The following is a 27,233-nucleotide window of genomic DNA, read 5'->3' as shown; positions in this document are numbered from 1 at the left end:
AAAATGTAGTGGGGAGAGAAGTAAAAATTTAGTGGTTTTAGATGCTTAAGCAACCATTAACTTAATATAGACTGCTACATGCATGAGATGTCATATATAAAATTAATGGTAACCACAAAATAAATAGGTAATATATATGCAAAAACAAAGAGAAAGGAATCCAAGTCTATTGCTAAAGAAAGCCAGCAAACTGAGAGAAGAGAGCAAGAGAAGAAAGGAACAGAGAAGAACTAAAAACAAACAAACATAAAACAAGTAACAAAATGGCAATAAATACATACCTACTGATAATTACTTTGAACGTAAGTGGATTAAACACTATAAAACTGTGAAACTAGAAATCAGCTACAATAAAAAATCTAGAAAGAACACAAAACATGGAGGTGTAATAACGTGGGTCAGTGAATGGGTCAACCAATAAATCAAAGAGGAAATAAAAAAATACATGGAGACAAATGAAAATGAAAACATGAGGGTCCAAAATTGTTGGGATGCAGCAAAAGCTGCTCTGAAAAAGAAATTGATAGCAATATAGGCCTACCTCAAAAAGCAAGAAAATCTCAAACAACCTAAACTTACTCCTTTCTAGGAGCTAGAAAAAGCAGAACAAAGCCCAAAACCAATAGAAGCAGGGAAATAATAAATATTAGAGCAGAAAGAAACAAAATAGAAATGGAAAAGAATAATAGAACATATCAATGAAACCAGGAGCTGGTTATTTGAAAAGATCAACAAAATTGATAAACCTTTAGCCAGACTCATCAAAGAGAGAAAGAGAGAGAGAGAGAGAGACTCAGAATCAGATATGAAAGAGGAGAAATAACCACTAATGTCACAGAAATGGAAATGATTATAAGAGGATATTATGAAAAATCATATGCCAACAAATTGGATAACGTGGAAGAAATGGACAAATTCCGAGAAACCTATAACTTCCCAAGCCTGAATCAGGAAAAAAAAAAAAAAAAGAAAGAAAGAAAATTTAAACAGACAGATTACCAGCAATGAAATTGGAGCAGCAATCAGAAAACTCCCAACAAACAAAAGTCTGGGACCAGATGGCTTCACAGGTGAATTCTACCAAACATTTAAAGAAGAATTGATATCTATTCTTCTCAAACTATTCCAAAAAAAATAGAAGGAAAACTTCCAAATTGATTCTATAGGGCCAGTATCACTGTGATACCAAAACCAGATAAAGACACCACAAAAAAGGAACTGTAGGCCAATATTTCTGATGAACATAAATGCAAAAATCCTCAACAAAATATTAACAAATCAAATGTAGCAATACATTAAAAAAATCATTTACTATAATCAAGTGGGATTTATTCCCAGTGTGCAAAGGTGGTTCAATATTTGTAAGTCAATCGTTGTGCTATATCACACCAACAAGAAAAAGGATAAAAACCATATGATCATTTCAATAAATGCAGAAAAACTATTTGACAAAGTAACATCCATTCATGATAAAAACCCTCAACAAAGTAGGTTTAGAGTGATCATACCTCAACATAATAAAGGCCATATAGGAAAAACCCACAGCTAACATCATACATAATGGTGAAAAATTGAGAGATTTTTCCCCTAAGGTTAGGAACAAGACAAGGATGTCCACTCTCACCATTTTTATTCAACATAGTACTGGAAGTCCTAGCCGCAGCAAACAGACAAGAAAAAGAAAAGGCATCCAAATTGGTAAGGAAGAAGTAAAACACTCACTATTTGCAGATGACATGATACTATATATTGAAAACCCTAAAGACTACACCAAAAAATTACTAGAACTGATAGTTCAGTAAGGCTGCAGGATACAAAATCAATATACAGAAATCTGTTGCATTTCTTTACACTAATAATGAAGCAGAAAGAGACATTAAGAAAACAGTTTCATTTACGGTTGTAACAAAAAGAAAAAAAAAATGCACAGAGAAACAGTTAACCAAAGAGATAAAAGATCTGTTTTCAGAAAACTATAATGCTTTGATGAAAGAAATTGAAGATGACACAAACAAATGGAGAGATATTCCATGGTCATGGATTGGGAGAACAAATATTGTTAAATACTACCCAAAGCAATCTACAGATTTAATGCAATGCCTGTCAAAATACCAACAGCATTTTTTCACAGTCCTAGAACAAATAATCCTAAAATTTGTATAGAACCACAAAAGACTTTGAATAGCCAAAGCCATCTTGAAAAAGAACAAAGCTAGAGGTATCACAATCCCAGATTTTAAGGTACACTACAAAGCTGTAGTAATCATACAGTATGGTACTGGCACAAAAACAGACACATTGATCAATAGAACAGAATAGAGAGCCCAGAAATAAACCCATGATTATATAGTCAATTAATCTTTGACAAAGGAGGCAAGAATATGCAATGGGAAAAAGTTTCTTCAACAAATGGTGTTGGGAAAACTGGACAACCTTCTTAAACCATACACAAAAATAAACTCAAAATGGATTAAAAACCTAAATGTGAGACCAGAAACCATAAAAATCCTAGAAGACAGCAAAAGCAGTGGCCATAGCAACATTTTTCTATGTATGTCTCCTGAGGCAAGGGAAACAAAAGCAAAAATAAACTATTGGGACTACGTCAAAACAAAAAGCTTCTGCTTGGCAAAGGAAACAACCAACAAAACAAAAAGGCAACCTACTGAATGGGAGAACGTATTTACAAATGACTTATCCAGTAAGGGGTTAGTATCCAAAATATGTAAACTCAACACCAAAAAACTCAAATAATCCAATTGAAGAATGGGCATATGACATGAACGGACATTACTCCAGAGAAGAACTACAGATAGCCAACAGACATATCAAAAGACATCATTTTCAGGGAAATGCATATCAGAAGTACAATGAGATATCACCTCATACTTGTCAGAATGCTAAAATCAAAAACACAAGAAACAACAAGTAGTAAGGATCTGAAGAAAAAGATGCAGTGATGCTGGGATTGCAAACTGGTGTAGCCACTGTGGAAAACAGTATGGAGTTTCCTCAAAGTTTAAAAATAGAATTATCATATGATCCAGTAATTCCACTACTGGGTATTTACCCAAAGAAAATGGAAACACTGATTTGAAAAAATATATGCATCCCTATGTTTTTTGCAGCATTATTTACAATAGCCGAAGTATGGAAGCAACCCGTGTTTGTTGATAGATGAAGGGATAAAGAAGACGTGGTGTGTGTGTGTGTGTGTGTGTGTGTGTGTAATGGAATATTAGCCATAAAAGAGAATGAAATCTTGCCATTTGCAACAACATGGATGGATCTAGAGAATATAATCCTAAGTGAAATAAGTCAGAGAGAGACAAATACCATATGATTTCACTCGTATGTGGAATTTAAGAAACAAATGAATAAAGAAAAAAAAAGACCAAAAAAAGTGTCTTAAATATAGAGAACAACTAGTGGTTACCAGAAGGAACATGGGTGAGGGGAAGGGAGAAATAGGTGAATAGGATTTAAAATTCACTTACCATGATGAGCACTGAGTAACAATTCAACAATTGTTGAATCACTATAATGTATACCTGAAACTAATATAACATTGTATATTACTTACTGGAAGTTAAAAATAAATAAATGTATTTGTTTTTAGTAGTTTGAAATGTGACAAAGACCAACTTTTGAAGAGAGCTATGGAGATACATGGACACAGAGTAATTGTTAAACTGTATATTACTTACTGGTTGTACGTTTCATCCTGAATTCTGTTCAGTAAGTTAAAAGTTTAGCCAAGAATAGAAAATAATCCATTTCTTCCATGGCATTGTTTTATCAAATAGACTGTTTTAATAAATTTACCAAATTAGAATCATATGTGACCTATCAAGAGCTACCTACTGTCTTATTATAAAGTCTGGAAATCCAGGGTCTTAAAAGTACACTTAAGTTGTGTTTTGCTCTCTAGTGATCCGTTTATCAGACCGATATAAACAGTGTGACTGGTTATTTCAATAAACACCTGTCATCCCCAAATCTTATAGAACTTGTGCACACATGAACTTGGAGTGTTGCAAATGTACGGCAGAAATGTTTGTTTGGGTTCCTTTGAGTGAATACCAGAGTGGATCTAGCTGTGAAGATGCAAGAAAATGTATGCACCAGTGTCATCTAAGGAAAAAGGCATGGTTTAAAATCTTTTACAAACCACACATATGGGGGAGCACCTGGGTGGCTTAGTCGGTTAAGCATCCCACTCTTAGTTTCAGCTCAGGTCATGATCTCATGGTTATGAGATCGAACCCCACATTGGGCTCCCTCAGAGCAGAGTCTGCTTAAGATTCTTTTCCCCTCCCTCTCTCCAATAAATAAATAAAATCTTTAAACACACACACAAATACACACACACACACACACACATAGGGGTGCCTGGGTGACTCAGTCAAGCATCAGACTGTGATTTCGGCTCAGATCATGATCTCAGGGTGATGAGATGGAGCCCCGTTGGGCTCCACAGTCAGCCAGGGAGTCTGCTTCTCTCCCTCTCTCACTGCCCCTCCACCCCCCCGCTCTTCCTCTCTCTCTCAAATAAATATTTAAAAAACATAAAAAACACACATATATACTCACAAAGCAAGCAGAACTTAAGTTCATATACCATACGGGCTTGATGCAGAATCTGGTGTCACATTTTAACTAAGAATGATGAAAATGGCTATGTCAAAAATTTTTAGAAAGTACTAGATATATAAATAAATGTCAAATATTTAGAATCATGTTTGGCACATATGAAGTGCTTAATCAGTGTTACTTATGCAGATGATGATGATGATGGTGTTAACCACAAGGAGAATGAAGTCTTAGTTTGAATACCCCAAAGACAGACACTAAGAAAGGCTTGATTACTGGGAGGAGGGTGCTCCCGGGAAGTAGTACAATGGAGTAAGGGAAAGTGAGACCTATAAGAGAAATAAGATGAGAAAGTGTGTATTATGAATGGGTTATTACTAATGGCAGCTGGAGCCTATTCCTGCTGGAGACTCTGAAGGAAGCCATGTGAAACATGTTTTAGAATCTTCCCACTGAGGTGTGGATGCAGGGAGGGAAGGGAAGAGGGAAGTCCGGACATTTATTCACTAACATCAACCCTGTTGGTGTAAGGTTGCCTTTGGAAGTGTTCTTAAGGTTTCCTGGTGCTGAAGAAAACCCTCAGGTAGAGAAAAGATACACAGGTCCTTAAGGGAGATGCTTTCAGCCTCCTCGAAATAATCTATAACAGCTAAAGGTGAACTAGGTGGGTCCAGTTGTTAAAAAGCAAAACATCGTTGTGGTCTGCCATATGGTCCTTCCAAGTTAAGCTGTAACTATGAAATCAGTACAATGAGGGCTTAGACAAATTCATGTAAAATTCAGACCAGTTGATAAAGGAAACGCTTTTCTGATAGTTACAGATTTCACAGAAATGAGGGGACATTTGCATAATTCTCAGTGTTGCATGTATAGATATGTTCTGGGTAATAAGTTTATTATTTATTACTTGTTCATTTATAGAGAAGTTTTTCTTTGTGGAAACTGTTTACCCCATTTTCTCTAGTTCTGGTCAGCATAGGATTATCATGAGATTAATTGTTGAGAAATTCTTATTTTCTTCATTATCTTGTGACTTCCTCTGGTAAGAGAATATTTCGTTACATAAAGTACCCCAAAAGAAGACTGATTTAGTATTATTTTTCCAAAGGCAAAATGAAAGGCTCTGAGAGCACTAAGTAGAATTTTGTAATCTCTTTTCTTGGTTGGTTTGGAATTTGCTGATTTATGAATATTCACAGTGTTTTGGAAAGATGCATTTCCTATCTGAAGTAGAATTTGTTAGGCCAGTTTGGACTTTGCTATAAAGAGACTATCTTCTCAAAGGATGGATTCCTTTTATAAATAGCAAAATCAATGCTGCATTTGAATCAGAATAACTCAAAACTAAGTAATTAGACTCTAAATTAGAGTCACGTTTCCAAATTGAGAGTCAAGAACTTTGGGGGGCTTTGGATTTATGGGAAGAGATGCCTAAATCCAGATACATGCCAAACCTTGCTCATATTCTGAATAAATGAAATATTTAGCACAGCTATATGTCAATATTTTTGTGTTAAATAATATAGAAATTTATTTTAGAACACAACTGAATTTATAATAATATTTTATCAAGTATTTGTTTACTAAAAATAACCCCTCTACATATCATGGACTCTTAAAAGGACCATAGATTTAGAAATAAAGCTCTGGGTTTGAGTTCTCTTTTAATTTCAGATGCATAAAGTTAGGTTAATTTATTTAATTTCTCTGAGTTTATTTCCTTATTTTTAAGGAAATTTCCTTATTTTTACAATGCTTGTAAATAATTGTTATTGTATGTGTATTTGCATTATTTTGTGTTTATGTGAATAGCCTGTATATATATTGTTTACAATTGTACACACATATAACTATACACGTATATATGTATGTATGAATTATATAATATATATACCCTTTGTGACATGATACATTTTACATTAAAAATTACTTAGGCTATTGTGTATAAAGAAAATAGGGATGACAAAAAATGCAGAGTCAATGTAGAGACTGGCGGGGGGGAAAGAGGTACTTAGGAAGGAATACCTGGGGCTTTAAATCATTGCTATTTTATTTCTTAAATCCTTTGATGGAAACATAGATGAGTGTTTTATCCTTGTTATTTAAACTCTATGCATGCATCTTTTTTATGGAGATATATTTCAAAAAATTGAAAAAGGAGAAGAGTGCTTGTAAGCTGCCACAGTAGAGTTAAGCATTGAATAGGAGTCACTAGGGAAGCTTCTCCCAGTGCTGCAATTTTCTCTGGGAAATATTCTCTAAATTTGGAGGGTATGTGTTCCTTAAAAAAAAAAAAAAAAATTCTGTTTAAAATTTTCTGATCAGGGACACCTGGGAGGCTCAGTCAGTTAAGCGGCTCTCTTCAGCTTAGGTCATGATCTTGGTCCTGGGATTGAGTCCTGCATCAGGCTCCTTGCTCAGTGGGGAGCCTGCTTCTCCCTCTGTCTCCCTCTCCCCCTGCTTTTGCTCTCTCTCTCTCTGACAAATCAATCAATCAATCAATCAATAAATCAATAAATAAAATCTTTTTAAAAAATTTGCTGATCAGATTGTGGAAAGTGAAAGTCCACTTGTTCGATGAATGCTAACCTACTACTCGTAGTTTGATTAAACCCTTCATATATTTTCTGATTAAGACAGCATAAGTACTATTTTGCATATGTACCTTTGAAAAAGATGATAAGTATTTTCTCTCTTCATGCTCTCATGGAGCCATTTTCTAGACTTTGGAAATCTAAACAGTAAAAGAAAGTGCTGTAAGTTTAATTTTTAATTTATATTTAATGCATATCAGATGACTTACAGTGAAATTTTTTAATCTACCTATTACATACTACAGAAAAATTCTTAACATTGTCCTAGCAAACTAAAATATTCTTGTAACTGTATAGTTTATTACTAGCTTTATGTTTTTAATAACCATCATCAAAATGTCTAATATATATATACTGTATCAAATCCAAGTCTGGAAGGAAAATAAATTTCTGACTAAAACTATTAGTTTTAACAGGGGTTCATTAACATTATCAAAATTTATCATTACCACATACTTTTGAAGGAAGGATCACTGACTTATTATTTATTTCTGGTCTGAAATAAAATACTATGCTTTTGAAGAAGTCACTTTAAAAGAGTATTTTTCCCCATGTGTAATAAAAGATAAAAAATTAAATTTAGCTGACCCATCATTATTTGAAATTTCCAAAATTTGGAGATATAAAACTCTATTATAAAACTAAACTTGAATGTTCAGAATTATGGCTAAGAAAAGTGCAGTCACATAAGTTTCACTGTACCAAGAATAAATCGTCCTCTGGATAATGACTTGAAGGAATCCAGGTTTTCTTAACCTCAGAAGAGGCCTATAATATGTTAGTAAACTTTTATTCTATGGTGACACACTGCATTGCCATAGATTAACCCAGCATACTTTAGTCTTGAAGGATTTATTACATTCTGGTCTACTGATCTAAAAGCCAGCAAGGGGACAGATGTGCTGGTGGCCAGGCTGTTTAGAAATATTCCACAAGATCACGAAGTAGGGTGAAACAAATTTTCTTTTTTCAGAACACAAGTCCAGCCCTGAAAAGACATTTTATAATAAAATCATGTTATCCTAGACTCTGATCTGCATATATAAAAATACCATCTTATAACCCTTCTCTCAGCTCCAGATGGTCCCGCTTAAATTCCCTTAGGAGCAGCGCTGTACCAACCACTGGACATTGAGCTGTCAGTGCTCCCTCAAACCCTGGTTACCTCTTCCTTCACTTTTTTCCTTTCCTCCCATATTTCTCTCTTTCCATCCATTTAAATCTGGATGCTTGAGTCATCCTATGAGCCAAGAAAAATATTTAAGTCTGCAAAAAGCAAAAATAAAATAAACACAAAAGTTAGTGTCCTGTTTAGCATATATTTCATTTTATGAACTCATCAATTGTTACCACTTGCCAAGTTTCAATCTAATGTTTGCTTTTTTTGGTGAAGTTAGCAGAGAGATCTTATAGCGAAGTCATAGTCTCCCTCTAGTAAGTGTCCAGGGGCCCAAAATTCAATATAGGCGCAAAGAGATTCTAGGCAGAAGGGAAAGCTTTGAGTCAGGAAGGAAATAATTATAGTTGAGGGAAAGATCAAAGGCAGTGTAGCCTTGTAAGCTGTGATAGGAGTTTAAACTTTAATTACTAAAGGAAGACAATGAAACATTTTAAGCAGGGACTTACACAAATTGATTTATGTTTTTGGAAGATCATTCTGATTGCAGTGGGAGAATGTGTTGTAAGGGCATCCGTAGAAGCTGAGGAATCTTTGGGGAAGTATTACAAGAATCTAGGCAAGAAAGAGTGGTTCCTGCGTCATGATGGTGGTAGCAGGAGATACGAAGAGAAGTCAGTTGATTTGAGATATATTTTTTGAGGTTTATCCTGTAAAATTCAACCATGAGATGCTATGGAAGAAAATGGAAAGAGGATAATCAAAGATGATCACGGGGCGCCTGGGTGGCTCAGTTGGTTAAGCGACTGCCTTCGGCTCAGGTCATGATCCTGGAGTCCCGGGATCGAGTCCCGCATCGGGCTCCCTGCTTCTCCCTCTGACCCTCTTCCCTCTTGTGCTCTCTATCTCTCGTTCTCTCTCTCTCAAATAAATAAATAAAATCTTTAAAAAAAAAAAAAAAAGATGATCACGACTTTTCAACTGAACAGCTGAGTGGTACCATTTACTTAGCGAGGGAGCCAAAATCACAACAGGTTTGAGATTCAGGCCTGGAGTACTTTTTGGGAAATATCAGTAGTGAGATGGCTTCATCACATTAAGTGCTCAATCTTTTTCGGTATGAGAACAACCTAGCAATCTGTCTGTATTTTTGGCCTGTAATTCCACTCATATGCTTGCAATTATTACTGCAGTACATTTGTTCTCAATATCTGGTTTCTAGAACAGCAATATCAGCATCAGTATCACCTGGGGTATGGTGAAAATGAAAATTCTCAGGCCCAACCCTACATCCGATTCTAAATCAGAATAGGCCCAGGAATTTTTGTTTTAAAAACCCCTCTAGGTGATTCTGATGTGTGGCAAAGTTTGCAAAAACACTGCTGTAGTAGGATGCTCTGGTGCATGATTCAGATCTTCCATTCAGGTCTGAGGCACTCATTTCCCCAGCTTCTGGGAGACCTGACAGCAGAGAACTCTCAGGTAAGTAAGTCCATCTCACGAAGGGAAATTGCCTTTAGTTAAAAAGAGCTAAGAGCAGTCTGACTTCAGCATCACATCTTCTCTACAGAGGCATCCTCTCTCCCAGGACCTGTTGATGGAGAGGCTGGTGTAAGGACCAGTCTTCCTTGCTTCAAGGTGGGCAACTATGAAGGGACATACCATTTTTAGGATTCCTGAAAATATTGGCTACAATCAATCACATTGTAGTCCAACCATCTACTTTTGTTTAATCCCTGACACCTAACAGGTATTTTTTTTCCTATAATACTCTCTAATGATCCTTTTGCATGCCAATCTGAGACTTTAGATTTCCGTTCCTAGGGAACCAGTACTACCATAATTACCAGTGACATTCTCAGTGCCAGATGCAATAAAACATTCAATATCTGTCTCATTTAGCTGCTGTAATATTTTTCTCATATGACTACCATTCTCTCCTTGAAATCCCTATTAACTGATATATATATATATTATACACACACATTAAAATATATATAATGATAAACTATATATATGTTAACTATATGTAACTTATATATGTTCAGGTATATATATCCTGAACACCATTCTTTCCTGGACTTTCTCTAATCTCATTACTTCACCTTTGTCAGTGTTCTTTTGAGAATTCTTCCCCTCCATTCATTCCTTCAATTTTGGTATTACTCTATTCTTTCTTGTCTTTCCATCTAACTCTCCCTTAAAAATGCCTTGCACCATGCTTTACCTTAGATCTTCAGAACTTATTTATGATGACTAGTTAATAATACTTTATTGTGTGTGTGAAATTTTCTAAGAGAAGTTAAGTGTTTTCATCATAAAAGGAAAAATAAGAGGTGATGCATGTGTTAATTAACTTGACTGTGGTAATCATTTCACATTATATGTGTATATATATGCATATACATGCACATAAATATTAAATTATCTTGTACATTTAAAAAAACCCAAGACATCATATTGTACAACATAACTATATACAATTTTTGTTAAACACACCTCAGTAAAAGTTGGAAAAAAAAGGCCTCTCATATCCACGGAATCAAAAAAGATGCCAAGTTTATACTCCAGAACTCCAGAAGTATATAGCCATTCATTTACCAGATGTTTCCAACTGGACATCTTAGCACTACTCCATAGAGTGATTTATTCAACTTCTATTGATTGGGTATATCTTATTTATCAGATATTCAAGTGTGTCAAATAATTACTTCCTCCAACTCTGACTTGGTGGTGAGCAAGTCATACAAGGAGAAGAATAATCTGATCTTGAGTGGCAACTGTTCAGGAGATTTAAAACAAGCACCTTATTGCTAGAATCCTGTGTTGGTTGGATCAATAGATTTTAAAAGAAGTTAAAAAAAAATGGCAGCTCCTCCCACTGAGGAGAAGAGGGCCAATAATTCCAGGAAAAAATGCTATGTCATCCAATAGACTATATCTCTGGCTTTTCTTTCCGTTCTCTCATTAGGAGAGTCCAAACCTCTTAAGGTCCTTCAGATAATACTTTTAGAGTTTGGCCCTTTGGTCTAATTTTCTAGTCTCACATCCTGGCATTCTTGGTCTGACAAAACTTATGATTTGATTAATATGATGTTCTCATCTCTATATGTTTCTGTCTGCACAAATTGTTTATTTTACTTTGATGAAACCTACTCAGTCTTAAAGATTTGATAATTGATGATTATTCCACAATTCTTTATTAACTACCTACTGTGTGCCTAGACATATTCTAGAGACTTACGATATCTTAATAAACATATGTAATATAAATCCATGCTGTATAGAGTTTATATTTAAGTGAGAAGACAATAAACATTAAATGTAATAAATAAATATGCATGCCAGTATGCAATAACTGGTATGGGGTAACAAAACAGAGAAGGTTAAAGGAGACTGGACAGTGCCTGAGAGTGCAAGGAGGCCTGTTGTAATTTTAAAAACGGTGGTCCAGGTGGACATATTGAGAAAGTTATCTTTAAGCACAGACTTAAAGGAGATAGGGGAATTTGCCATGTAGCTCCCTAGTGGGAGAAGTCTTCCAGTGTGAGGAACCAGTTAGTGTAAGGACCCTAAGTGTGCACCTGACATATATGAGGACCAGTAGGAAGGCATTGTGGCCAGGTAAAGTGAGTAAGTGGAAGAGTAGGGGATGATGGGGGTCATAGAGCACCATGGAAACAGATCTTGGAGAATATTGTGAGCCATTTTAAGGACTTTAGATTTTGGAAAAATTGGAAACTGTTGAAAGTTGTGAGTATAGGAGTGGTGTAATTTAATTCCTTTTTGAAAGGATTGCTCTAGATGCTGTTTCAAAAATAGACTATGGAGTTGAAAGAGTAGAGCAAGAACCCACTTAGGAAACTGATACAGTCATCCACAGGAGAATGGAGGTGATGAGAAATAGAGTCTATGCATATTTTCAATGTGGAGCTAGTAAGATTTGCCGATGTTCTAGACTTGGAACAAATAGAAATCTAAGATGACTCTAAAGTTTCCTACTTGAGCACCTGAAAAAATGGACGTACCCTGAGGTAGGAATGATTGTGGGTAGAACAGATTATGGCAAAAAGATCCTAGGTGTGCTTGGTTATATTGTTTGAGATATCTTTTAGGAGGTGTTTGGATAGAAGACTGGAGATGAAAAGAAATGAGGTTTTTCCTTTTTGTTTTTAACATGAGACAGATGTGATCACTGAGAATGGTTTGATATAGTGAAGAGAAGTAGATACTGAGCCCAGGATATGCCAATATTAAGTCATGAATGAAAAGATTTGGTCAATAGACTGAGAAGAAATATTTAAGGCAAGGTAGGAAGAAAGCCAAGAGAGTTTGGTGACACACAAGTCAAGTTAAAAAAAAAAATGTTTATTGAATAATCAACTGTTTCAAATTGGGCTGCTTTGTGAAGTAACATTCCTTTATCTATTGCTACATAACCAAATATCATAAAGTTAGCTGTGAGATAATTTATTAAAAGTCCATACAGGAACCCAGAATGTTTTAACTGGGTTCTTTACCCAGGATCTCATAAGGCCCAAATCAAGGTGTCAGCTGGCTGCTCTCTCATTTGGAGGCTCGACTTGGGAAAAGTCTTCCAAGTTAACTCAGACAGAATCAAAACTATAAAAACACATTTATTTTTTTGGTCTTTTAAGCAAATATTCATCAAGTATCTGACAGTTTGTCAGTTACTAGGTGCTATAAAAATGAAATTATTAATTACACTGAGATGTTTTCTACAGAGAATATATAATGTAGGTTAGATAAAATATATAAATTACTATATAGGTTATTCTAAGAAAGACTTGTTCGTTTTAACTTGAGGCATGAGGAGCAGATTTCAAACAGAATGTAATTTTTGATTTGGATCCCAGATGACACTGGAATTTATCTGTATAAAAGTAAACAGGTACTAAAGCAGTATCTCAGTTTGGCTGCAATACAGAGATAATTATAGCTATGACTGGAAACCAGAAGTAAAATCCAGATTTTGTAGAGCCATAGTCCTAGGCAGTTTGGGGAGGCCCTCCTCTTTTAAAAAAGATTTTATTTATTTATTTATTTGAGAGAGAGAGAGAGCACAAGCAGTGGGGAGGAGCAGAAGGAGAGAGAGCCCCAGACTCCCCACTGAGCAGGGAGCCCGACACAGGACTCTAACCCAGGACCCTGAGATCATGACCTGAGCTGAAGGCAGACGCTTAACCAACTAAGCCACCCAGGCACCTCTGGGGAGCCCTTTTACAAGAAGAATGCAATATCACACCAAAAAAGTACCTTTGGCTACATAATGGGAAGTAGGTTGGAGAAAGAGTGGAAAGACACAGCTGTCTCAACCAACTGTCATTAAAATATCTTAAGTTTGCATATTTTCAAATAACATGTGACCATATAGACACAAAACTAAGGCTCTTCCCTCCAGCCATAGAAATGGGTCATGCTAGAGGGGCCTTGAAACCAGGCTTCATTCGTTTCGTGGTAACCCCATTTTTGCTGAAAGTGTAGGATCAGTAGATCAAAGCAGTGTTGAAAGCATGGTTAACCAGTTGGTCTTTAGTAGTTAATAGGGAACTACCGAATAAAGTGTAAGAAATTACCTGAATGATTTGAGCCACAAACCATATCTTATCTAAAATATCCAGATCACTGAGGGGGAGAAGGGAATTTATTGAGTTTTAATTGTGTCATTACTTGTCCATAACATTTATTTCATTTTCCATGTTATATTATCTAAGTGCAGTTAAGAGAAAAATAGTAGCCACTTATTCATGTGTATTTTATTAAATAAATATCAATTCTACATCTTTACAAAGAACAGATTTTTTATTTTTTACAATTTATTTAAAGGTATAAAACATTTAAATATAGCTCTGAGATTTGTCTTTAAATTGACATGTTAAACTTCGGAAATTACTTTTTTTTCAATTAAAAAAAGAAATTTACAATTTTTGTTTGTTGTTTCTCTTCTCTATCTTACATTGTCTCCTTCTTTGATTCCTTTGCAAGCTATTTTTCTGGCTGATGCAGACTTTAGCTGAATTATCATGTTTTTTCTAATCTATTATCTATAACCTTGTTAGTACAAGTGTAGTTTGTGGGTCTCACTAGAGTTCAAGAAGAACTGGCCTATAAGACCTAGGAAAAGAACTTTCAGGAAGTTCATGGAAGTAGTTTAAAAGTCTTTGTCGGGGACATCTGGGTGGCTCAGTCGTTAAGCGTCTGGCTTCGGCTCAGGTCATGATCCCGGGGTCCTGCGATCGAGCCCCACATCGGGCTCCCTGCTCAGCAGGAAGCCTGCTTCTCCCTCTCCCTCTCCCATTCCCTCTGCTTGTGTTCCCTCTCTCGCTGTCTCTCTATCTGTCAGATAAATAAATAAAATCTTAAAAAAAAGTCTTTGTCAAAAACAAACAAGTATCTCATGTACATAAATCCAATAAATATATCTTTATTTGTTCTTAATTGTTGATGTCATTACAGTGACATATTACCTACAGTAATAAAACTGGCAGTCAAAACTGATATTCCTATGCCTTCTAAACCTTCTAATTTCCCAAAATTCTATCCCATGAAGAACATGGGGGAAGAAAGTCCATTCATTTATATGAAAAATGAAACACAATTTATACTAACTCTTCTGAGGCTTTTACAAAATTGTGGCAGCCTGTAAAAAATAATTATTTGAAATCCAAGAGATCCACTCATATATTTCATTTGTTGATTAGCTTATGATATATACATATACCAGTGCCAAAAATGAGCTGAGGTCCATTTTTCACTTTATTATAAAGAATTGTTTTATTCCTATACATAAATTACTACTGGTATTTTTGCTAAGAACAATAACCTATTATTTGTGAGAGTTTTCTAAATTGGTTATTTCCATGTAACTGCGTTAGAGTAGTAGATTTGTAGAAGTGAAATCATGGGGGCACCTGGGTGGCTCAGTCTTTAAGCGTCTGCCTTTGGCTCAGGTCATGATCCCAGGGTCCTGGGATTGAGCCCTGCATCGGGCTCCCTGCTCAGAGGGAAGCCTGCTTCTCCCTCTCCCGCTCCCCCTGCTTGTGTTCCCTCTCTTGCTGCCTCTCTCTCTGTCAAATAAATAAATAAAAATCTTAAAAAAAAAAAAGAAGCGAAATCATGAAGACCAATCAATCCAACCCCTAACCCAACAGAGGAATCGACTCTGTTTTGAAAGCTTTTGTTAGGCTATATGGCAGAGACAATCAATCCCCCAATTTTAGAGGCCTACAGCAATACTGAAGTTATATTTGACCGTAGGTTGGAGAAGGTGTGTGAGGTGTGTGAGGAGGTGTTCCTCGTGCCTTAATTTCAGAATCCAAGCTGAGTGATCAGCTTCTCTTTGGGACATAATGTTCTTAGAGGGAAAAAACAACAAAAACAAAAACAAGGATCTGGTAGAGACACCAATCAGTGGTTCTTAGAACCTCTGCTCAAACCAGACATATGTTGGTTAATGCTCATTTTCATTGACCAAGGTAAGTCCCATGCAGAGCCTTTCCGTTGTATTTGAAAAAAATACTCCTTCCAAGAGAAGGCAGCACAAGTACCTGCATTTTGTGGAAATGAATCAACCTCTTACAGGGAAGATGAGGACAAATAATTAGGAATGATAACTTTTTTTTCTTTACCTTTTTTATTGTTATGTTAATCACCATACATTACATCATTAATTTGTGATGTAGTGTTCCATGATTCATTGTTTGTGCATAACACCCAGTGCTCCACGCAGAACGTGCCCTCTTAAATACCCATCACCAGGTTAACCCATCTCCCCACCCCCCTCCCCTCTAGAACCCTCAGGTTGTTTCTCAGAGTCCATCATCTTTTGTGGTTCATCTCCCCCTCCGATTTACCCCCCTTCATTCTTCCCCTCCTGCTATCTTCTTCTTTTTTTTTCTTAACATATATTGCATTATTTGTTTCAGAGGTACAGATCTGTGATTCAACAGTCTTGCACAATTCACGGCGCTCACCATAGCACATACCCTCCCCAATGTCTATCACCCAGCCACCCCATCCCTCCCACCCACCCACCACTCCAGCAACCCTCAGTCTGTTTCCTGAGATTAAGAATTCCTCACATCAGTGAGGTCATATGATGCATGTCTTTCTCTGATTGACTTGTTTCACTCAGCATAACACCCTCCAGTTCCATCTACGTCGTTGCAAATGGCAAGATCTCATTAGGAATGATAACTTTTTATATACAACTCAAGACTTACATAAGTCACTTACTTTATATTGTACAATGCTGAAGCCAGTCCAGCATGGGGATACATAGTCTGTACCAAGTAGCTATTATTTCCCTCTAGTAATAGAATCTCAAACATCAGGCAGCTCTATTAAGTTATAAATTCACTGTTATCTCATATAGTAAAATGCAAGCTAAGGCCATTGTAAAGACGGAAAAGTTTACCACTGGAGGTAAATTTAATCCTTTTCCCCCACGCGTTGGAGTGAATTTTCTCCTGTAAAAACCCTGCCTCTGTCACCCTCACTGCCTAATTTTCTCATTCTGTCTTTGATGGGCTGGAAGCTGCCTGGAAGCTCATCCTTCCCTTTATTTCTCTCTCTCTTCCTCCATCATAGCTTCTTACAGTTTTTAAAGCTTTATTTTCTAATATATAAATATTGTGACAACATTTCTATCAAGATTCTATTTGGTTTTCAAAACTGAACTCTTCATCAGTTAAATTGAACATGTCTCAAGAATATGGGTCAGGAGAGAGGCTGATGGTATAAAATTGTGGATTCTTCATTAGGCAGACAAAGAAACAATTGAGCGAGGAGGGTTTAAGTCAATCCGTGTGGTAGAGGAGCGTCTTCTACAATACTCCTTGTTTGATCTTTTAACTTTTCTATGGAGGAACAATCTCAGACTTGTTCATGGATAACTATGAATCAGTGAGAAGTTAAAATAAAACAAGGGAAAAATCATAACTCTTAATCTCCCATATTAAGCTTTTTATTATAATAGCAAAATCAAGTAAACAGGTCAGTTTTGCTTATATTTCATGAGAAATAGTTATAAATTTAGCTATATCTCCTTATTTCTTCCAGAAAAATCTCAAACTGATAAAAGAACACTTTTCTTTTTTCTCATATTTTTTTCCTTGCTCGGGTATTAATGAAGTAAAATAAATAATTTGTTAGGCAATTTAAAATATTTCTCCTAGGGGATGATATATGAATTAATTTCATAGTTTTCTGAATTTTAATTTCTATTTCTATGTGTAGATGGGGCCTGACATTTTTTAGCCTAGCCAAAAATTTTTCTGTGGTAAACTTAACATTTTCTGTTAGAAGATCATTTGGGTTCTCTTGGAAAAACTGTTCAAAGAATGAGGATTTATGCTGTCAATCACTTATATTAAAAACAATAAATTTATAAATATTTATAATTAAATATTATGATATGTTTGAATGAACTTTAAATCCTTTGTTGAAAACTTCTGGGAAGAAACTACTTTTAAAAAGCTTTAGAAAAAAAGAAATAAAATATTCACATACACCTTAAACTCTGTGGATTACAAAATTCCCTTTCACTGTACCATCAGCTACTAGTTCAAGTCTAATGGAGTTTCCTTTTGTTTGAGTGACTAAACCAGGGCTATGCACTGGAGAACACTGTGTGGCTGATTTATCACTACTGCTCTAATCAGGGAGCTGTTTCTTCAGATAAACTCTCTTGCCTGAAATATTTTCCCTGTTGTGCCATTTCATTTGATTGGAAAAGCAGTGATCCCTCCTCCATTTTTGTAGCAAAACCAGAAAACTTCCTTTTTGCCCTTCAACAGTCTTTTAAAATACATTCCAATAATTCATAACTTTGTAAACTTATAGCAATATGACTTTTTGTCCTTGCAGAAATATGATCTCAGTATGAATTGAGAATAAAGCCTATTCTTCCAGACTGGTATTTTTGTAGCATTAGATATTATAGAAATCTGATCTGACTTTTAAGTCACTATTTTACCTTACAGATGGCAATAAAATTCTAATTGCATTCAGAGTTATGCTATTGTATTTCTTAAAAGAGCATTTTATGCATGCAACAGAAATATGGTTACTGAAATTGAAGCTCTAAGAGTACAGGTTTTTCATAGTTGGGGCTTTAAAATTTTTGTAGGGTATAATCATTTAATCATATAATTAGACTTTATATTGTGAACAGAATAATTGCTCTCATACTTCCATTTCTAAATGGGAAAATGGTTAAATGCAAATTGAAACCACTTAGAAATACCTAAATAGCTGTAGGGGATTTGTCCTGAGAATGAGTTAGACCAGGGGTGGTAAATCTTGCTTATTTTTAAATGTTAAATAGGACCCCCAAAGCACAGTTCAGACAGACCAACGAAGTTACCTTTGTATGCAGTACCGTGAGGTGCTTCTTTTACTATAAAGTCTATAACAGCTATTATTAAGAAAAAAAAAAAACATTTAAATATAAACTAAGCTAAATACAGATATATGATTTATCTAGCTAATCTTATTCCACAAGTTTCTAGAAATTTGCTTTAAATATATTCTTTTGAATAATTTATTCCTCTTGAAATTTGTTTTAAATAATTGTGTGAATTTCAGTGGGGCCGGGATCTGTGGAAAATAGAAGTTGGGTAAAACTTGAAATTATTTATAGGAGACTTCCTTAAAATTTTTATTTTGGTGGCACCTGGGTGGCTCAGTCGTTAAGCGTCTGCCTTCAGCTCAGGTCATGATCCCAGGGTCCTGGATCGAGCCCCGCATTGGACTCCCTGCTTGGCAGGAAGCCTGCTTCTCCCTCTCCCACTCCCTTTGCCTGTGTTCCTGCTCTTGCTATCTCTCTCTCTGTCAAATAAATAAAATCTTATAAAAAAATAAATAAAATTTTATTTTGTAATACAGTCTGACATAATACTTTCTTCTGAGATGGAAATACTGAGGCTCAGGCTGTATTCAAAGAAAATATAGATTTGGAACAGTTTCTTAGGAAAGGTTCTTATAAGAGATTTCATATTTGATAACTTCCAATTCTTTTTGTTGCATCACAGATACACATATGTGTATATGCATATATATGTCAAAAATCAAATAGAGTATCTGTTAGATGGCTTCTCTGTCCCTTGGAGATACTTCCATCATTGTGTATATGTTTTGGTTTGTTTCGTTTTGTTTTTAGCATTTTTCTTTCCAGCAGTACAAAATGGCTCATCTTGTATATTTCCTACCCCACTCCGAGAATCAGCCATTTCTTTAAGGCTGGTTTCTTTTATTGGAGAAAGATATCACAAAACAAGATATGGGTGCTAAGTGAACTCATTGCTGCTGAGGTGGTGTTGCTTTTAGGCCCTCTCATGAGACAGTAAGGAGCTATTTTTGTGTATACTAACACATGCATATACATATACCTATAAATATTTCTGTATGTAATCATCTGTATCCATATTAAGCTAAACATGAATTAATACTGATATTTCTAATTGTAACCCATTACCACATGGAACATTCTAGCCTGTTCTCCTTGTTTATATATAACCTCCCACTCCAATGGTAAGAAATATAGGTCCCATCAAATGCTATCCACTTACTTTAAAAAAAAAAAAAATCTAGGTTGATAAAAACAAAAAACAAAAAACATTCCAGGGGTGCCTGGGTCACTCAGTTGGTTGAGAATCTGACTCTTGATTTTGGCTCAGTCATGATCTCAGGGTTGTGGGATCGAGCCCCGCATCTAGTTCTGCACTTAGCGCACTCTGCTTGAGATTCTCTCCCTCCCTCTGCGCTTTCCCCTGTTTGTGTGCTCTCTCTCTCTAAAATAATAAATTACAATCTTTAAAAAAAAAATTCCGTGGGGCGCCTGGGTGGCTCAGTCGTTAAGCGTCTGCCTTTGGCTCAGGTCATGATCCCAGGGTCCTGGGATCGAGTCCCACATCGGGCTCCCTGCTCAGCGGGGAGCCTGCTTCTCCCTCTCCCACTCCCCCTGCTAGTGTCCCCTCTCTTGCTCTCTCTCTCTCTCTCTCTGTGTCAAATAAATAAATAAAATATTTTTAAAAATTCCATAATTACATAATTGTACTCTTTTGTTTCCACACTGAATTTGGAGAATTTCCAAGACATTTTGAGGCCCTATAAAATTTGACTTTTTCATAGACATATGGTAGTAATTTTTTTTAATTCCATATTATCCTGGCTTCAGACCATGACACTCTCACTCTTTGTTTTATCCCTGAATATACATTAAGCATCTACTAAGCACAGACAAATGAACAATAAAGTGTTGTATTATAAGAAGTGTATCAGAAGCATGTGCAGATGATGCTGTATAAGTCTGGGGTACACAAACTTATGCCAACATAGAAAAGGAATAAGAAGGCTTCCTGAGAGGTGATGTCCCAGGAGAGTCTTGGGTGAGAATGAGGGTCCAGCAGCTGGAGGAGATCTTTCTAGGCAAAGTGCAGCATTGTCCTGGACTCAAAGGGAAGATGAAATATAGAGGGTTTAGGGGGTAGCAACAAGCTTGCTATGGGTAACTTTGAAGCTGCAGGTTGCAAGAGGTAGGATATGAATCTGAAAAGATGCTCAGAAGATAAACCATGAATGGCCTAATAAACAACATAAACACATTTTTATTTTCCTGAGGTAAATTAGTATTCCCTGGATAATTTAAACTGGTACATAGTGTGACCCACATTGCCTTTCTAAACGATTACTTTGGTGTCAGTATGAAGGAAAGCCTGACAGCATAAAACCAGGACGGCAAGTAGAAAAGTGATAATTCAGGAGATGATTAAGATGATGATGATGGTAAGAATAAAAATAATAGTAGGTAGTATGTAGTCCTTAAATGTGCAAGGCCAAGTTCTAGGTGTTTTATATATATCAACACATGCAATTCTTATAATAATCCTAGGAGGGCTGGACTGTTATTAGTATATGCATTTTTAATTTTCATAAGAAATCTATGATAGATTTCTCAATATTTTCCGAACCCATTATTTCCATTGACAGATGATGAGACTTAGAATGGAACAAGTTTTTGAACCCACTTGTTTTGATACAAAATCCAAATATAACCAAAATATTATAATGCCACTCAAAACCTGAGGAACCCAGAAGGGTACAGTAAATTTAGGCAAAAAAAAAAAAATTAACGTGGAAGTTATTCTTACTCTGTTTTGTTAAACTGTCACCACCACTATGCTTTTTAATAGAAACATGTAGTAGAAGGCCTGTATTTTGCATGTTTCCTCTGCCAACATCTCCTGGATCCTCAGCATCTTGCTTTACTGTAACAGGTGTAATGCCTAACTTCGTAGCTTATGGTTCTGCCTCTTGGAACAGACAGTGGCTTGTTCTGGAGGAAATTGGCATAGCATAGTCACCTCAGCCATGCCCATGATTTGAGTTTCTGGTTCCTTCTGTCACATGTGTACTTTAATCTTTCACCAATCCATTTCCCCAGACATATGACTTGGGATCTGTGGTCAGTCTTACGCTTTGAAGTCTCATCTCATTCCAAAGTAGAGAGAATGTGGCATCCTTGCTTTCCTTTCCCTGTTGTTTTCTTCCTTTCCTTCAGGAGATAGAAGCCTCTCTTTAATGAGTAGCCTTTTCCTTCTCCCCTTTTCTATCCATGATTAGCTAATACCATTTTCCCAGCTTTGCCTAATTGTTCAATTGCTGTGTGTGTGTGTGTGTACAACAGTATAGAAATTTCTAACCCATATTGCTGTGGGGAATACTCTTATCAGGTATAATGCAGTGCCTTTGTTTTTCTTTTAGTCTTAAAGACTCCATTCATTCCCAGAGTTACTTCGGTCAGTACCTGTCTCCCAAATTTCTTCAGTGAGGTTTTGCCTAAGACAGTTAGGTGATTTTGTCATAACTCTGCATTCCATCCTAAAGATATACCCAGCCTCCTAATCGTTTTTACTTGTGCATGTTAAGGTTCACTCTTTGTACTATAAAGTTCAGTTGATTTTGACAAATGCATACTGTCGTATATCCACAATCACAGTATTACAGAGAATAGTTTCACCATCCTAAAAAAAAAAAAAAAAAAAAAAATCCCTTGTGTTTCACCTTGTCCCCACTACCTCTTCTCCAGAACTTCTGGCATAGCCTGATGTTTTTAGTGCCTCTATAATTTGTCCTGCTCAGAAATTTATACAGTTGGAACCATAGGGCATGTAATTTTTTGAGTCTGACTTCTTTCAATTAGCAATAGGCATTTAAGATTCATCTATGTATGGTAATTACTTGGTAATTATTTTTTATTGCTAAATAATATTCCCCTATAAAGATGTAGCAGCTTGTTTATCCATTCATCTGTTGAAGGGCATCTTGGTGCTTTCAGTTTTGGGAAACTGAAAAGAAGCTGTTAGAAACATTCATGAGCAGGTTTTTGTGCCATTTGATTAAATACCCAGGAGCACAATTATTGAATATTATGGTAAGACTATTTTTAGCTTTGTAGGAAACTGCCAAACTATTTTCCAGAGCAGCTATGCCATTTTTCAATCTCACTAGCACAGAATGAGAGTTCCTGTTGCTCCATGTCCTTGTCAGCATTTGAAATTGAGAGTGTCTTAGATTTTAGCCATTTTAATTGGTGTGTTGGGGTATCTCTCTCTTTTTTTTTACATTTGCAATTCCCTATGACAAATCATATTGATTTTTTTTGATGTACTTATTTGTCATCTGTGTTATCTTTGTTGGTACTCAGATATCTTGAAAATATTTTAATTGGGTTGTTAGTTTTCTTATTACTGAGTTTTAAGAGTTCTTTGCATATTTTGGATCCAAGTCCTTTTTCAGAAATATGTTTTCCAAAAAATTTCTCTCAATATGTGACTTGTTTCTGTGTGGATTTCATATTTGAAGAAATTATTTTTTCTGTCAGTGCTCAAATTTTTGAAATCAAATATGGTAATGTGTTTGAAATGCATGGAACTGATGTCTTATTTTATTCTAACATATAGTGTGTCCAAATATAAAGTTTTTTTATTTTTTTATTTTAAGTAATCGACTTTATTTTTTAAAGCAGTTTTAGGTTCACAGCAAAATTAAGTGGAAGGTATAGAGATTACCCATATATCAGCTCTCCACACACATACGCAGCCTCCCACACCGTCAACATCCCACACAAATGTAGTACATTCATTACAATCAGTGAACTAACATGGACACATCATTATCAACCAAATCCACTGTCTACATTAGGGTTCATGCTTTATGTTATGCATTCTTTGGATTTTAACAAATGTAGAACAATGTGTAGCCACCATCATACTAACATACAGAACAGCTCCACTACCCTAAAATTCCCTGGGCTCCACCTATTCATATACCTCCCACCCCCTAAATCCTATACAGTTTTACTCATGGCTTGCACTCCCTTTTTTTCTCTCTCTCTCCCTCTATCAATAGTTTTCAATCATGTGTGTAAGTGAATGTTTGTACCTCCTTGTGTATTTTACCTGTACTGTGAATGAGTTCAGTTGCCATGATAAAAATCAACCAATTCATTGGTCTTTCTATTGTGGATATTCAAGAGAAACAAACATATTATATCACCATTAAAGTCCAAAATGAGTAACATATCCTCCATTGCATCAAATTGGAATGTAAGCACTAACATGGTACCAGTGATTTTTAACTGTCTTACTACCCAGTATGGAAACGCTAGTGTATCAATGTTAGTATATCTTTCAGCTCTGATGTTTCTGTCTGGAAATTGTTATTGTCGGTTAATTAATTTCAATTATGGTAGTCAAAGAATTATAATCATATTAAATGCTGATATTTTGATAGTTTTCTAAAAAAGAAAAAAATGAGTCCAAGATGTTTTTGTTCTTCTTGGATTGCATCATTCTTCATTAAGGTTTACTTAAAGAGCTCATTTGAGGTAGTTTTGGCTGTAAATTCCATATGTCAACTTGTAAAGCTTGGTTGCCAAAATATGAAGAATAGAAACAGAAGGGAATGCTTAACGAAGCACAGCACATACCAGTTAGTCATTGTTGGAAAATCATTGCTGAGTGAAATAGATGTGGAATTATTTTGGTGGGCTGAGAATTTGAGAAGGTGATCCATAATAGAGTAATGTAAATTGGTTATAGATAAGTATATTTAAGGATATATGTGTACTTACCATTGTGTAACATTTCCAATAGCTTCTGCATAATGGTTTAATGATTACTGCCATCTAGAACTGGTGAGAAAACAAGCTGCTCTGTTGGTAAAGCTACCTTCTCTAAAGAGCAGCTGGCTCCTCACAAGACCCCAGGCGTAAGAATTTATATTAGTTTTTCTATGGGAAAGAGAGTAAAAACAAAGAAATGAAAGGATGCACATTTTTCGGAACTTATCTAGATCTTCTAAGTGCATATAGAATCTTTGAGAGTAATGTAGAAATCTGTATATCACACAGTGGTATATGAAGGGCATGTTCATGTCTTAACAGTTGCATAATTTTTTTTAAACAAGGGCTGACTGTCATACCTTTGGACTTCAAAAAATTATGATTTTAGTAATTATGATTCTGCATTTGATAAGCCTGAAAATTCTTTATACTTTTCTATGCGAAAAAGATAATAATAGCTTTTATTACTGTAAGATCAAAAAATTCCTATAGAGATAGAATATTTTATATCCCTCTATCACAAGGATTTATCCTCTAAAAATTTGAGTCATTTAATTAATATTACAAATCCACATAAATGGAAACTGCAATATGATGAGATAGTTCTCTCTGTGAGGAATCAAAATCATTAGAGCAGAACTGAACAGACAGCTAGATAGCAGACTCTCCCTCTTCTTTTTTTTTTATTATGTTATGTTAATCACCATACACTACATCATTAGTTTCTGATGTACTGTTCCATGATTCATTGTTTGTGCATAACACCCAGTGCTCCATGCAGTACGTGCCCTCCTTAATACCCATCACCAGGCTAACCCATCCCCCCACCCCATCCCCTCTAGAACCCTCAGTTTGTTTCTCAGAGTCCATAGTCTCTCATGGTTCATCTCCCCCTCTGATTCCCCCCCTTCATTTTTCCCTCTTCTAATGGAACCATCTGTCAATAATATTGGAATTAATTAATTGAAGTAATTGAATTAATTTTATTCTTCTTCACATGTTCTAAAATAATCACAAATTTTAGCCTTATTTTTCTATTCAGTGTATATTGTAGTGGCCTTAATGCTTCTGCCTATATTTTACTCTTATTAAATACTACTATTGGGGGTTTATGAGATCTGTGATCACATTCCTTTGTTGTCACTCAACATATGATCTTGCCTTACATATCGTATATGAGTTTCAGTTTTCTCATATATGAAATAGTTTTCTCATGTAAAACATCCTTATTAGGAGTTGTACATACTTAATGAGATAATCCTAGATGAGCAATTAACATGGTGATCAGCAGGTAGAAAAAACAAGTAAGTGGTCACTATCACCAGTAGTATTTTGAACCGAGTTGGTATGTGACATATGTAGTCAGTTTTCACAGAATACACTCAAATAAATGAACATTTCTTTTACTTTCACCCCAAATCCAAACTTAAACAGCTTTCCAGCAAGCAAGTACCCTGTTCCATTCTCAAAGGATATAAACATCAATTTGAAGAGCATTGAACTTTAGTTCTTCCACTAATTGTTGTGATACCTCTGCTAAATAATCAAATTAAGAATCTTAATTGCTTAGGATTATCACTTTCCTCTTACAAAAAATATTTCCAGAAACATTTGGTTTTTCCATGTAGAATTATTCCTATACTATACTGAATTAAAGAAACTGTTATGTTATTTTTATTAAGTCAAAGGAGTTATTGAGTGTCTACGACATTTTGTACTCCACATTGTAAAATGCTCAAATAAGTGTATACAGCAAAGAAACTTTCTTGAATCTATTTACAAAATCACATAATTTTGTATATTGCAATAAATCTCTATCAAAATAATTTTTGGGCTAATGGCATAGGATTTATTACTATTAAATCAGAAAAAGACACCTCAGTGTCTGCATGACATTACAATATATATTTAATTTATCCCCTTCCATATTTCCTTTTTCTGGCAAATATTTCTTGGCACAGTTTTCTGTGAACTCATTAATATAAAATATCCATACACTAAACCTGTATTTGCTCATGTGTAATTTAAGTGATTTAATTTTTAAAGCATAAAAAAAAAATTCTGGTTTTTAGTGATCCTTACTAGTACTTATGTGCATGCTATGATTTAAAAGGTAAAGGGCTGAGGGGGCGGAGCAAGATGGCGGAGGAGCAGGAGACCTAGATTTCGTCTGGTCTCAGGAATTCAGCTGAATAGGGATCAAACCATTCTGAACACCTACGAACTCAACAGGAGATCGAAGAGGAGAGTAGCAACAACTCTCTGAACAGAGAAGCGACCACTTACTGGAAGGTAGGACGTGCGGAGAAGTGAATCCGAGGCGATATTCGGGAGGATAGACGGCGGGGGAGGGGCCTCCGTTGGCTGCTTCTGGCAAGTGATAGAGCCGCGGAGCACAAAATCGGACCTTTTAGAAGTTGGCTCGGCGGAGGGACGTCGCTGCAGTGGCTAAGCGGGGGGTGGAATCCTCCCGGGACAGTGTGGTCTCAGGACCCTTGGGGTCACGGAGAGACCGGGGGTGCCTGAGTGCGCCAGAGCTCCCAGGTATCAGAGCGTGGAAGCCAGCTGCAGAGACGGAGCAGAGTCGCGGGCTCTCAGCTCGGGGTTGCCATAAACTGTGATCTGCGGCCCAGTCGGGGCACGGCTCCCCCAGCAGGGACCCAACAAGCAGCAGATCCGGGGAGACTCCCCTTCCTTCCCGGGGAGGAGCGGTGCGGGAACGCACTGCAGGGATCTGCTGGGTTTGGAGACTCCGTGCGGGGTCGGGTGCCAGAGATAGCAA

The sequence above is a fragment of the Callorhinus ursinus genome, unplaced genomic scaffold, assembly GCF_003265705.2.
Source record: "Callorhinus ursinus isolate GAN/ISIS: 27379988/994484 unplaced genomic scaffold, GSC_fseal_2.0 scaffold12, whole genome shotgun sequence".
Classification (NCBI taxonomy): Eukaryota; Metazoa; Chordata; class Mammalia; order Carnivora; family Otariidae; genus Callorhinus; species Callorhinus ursinus.
The sequence above is the reverse complement of the archived record's forward strand: the minus strand, read 5'-3'. Positions refer to the sequence as shown.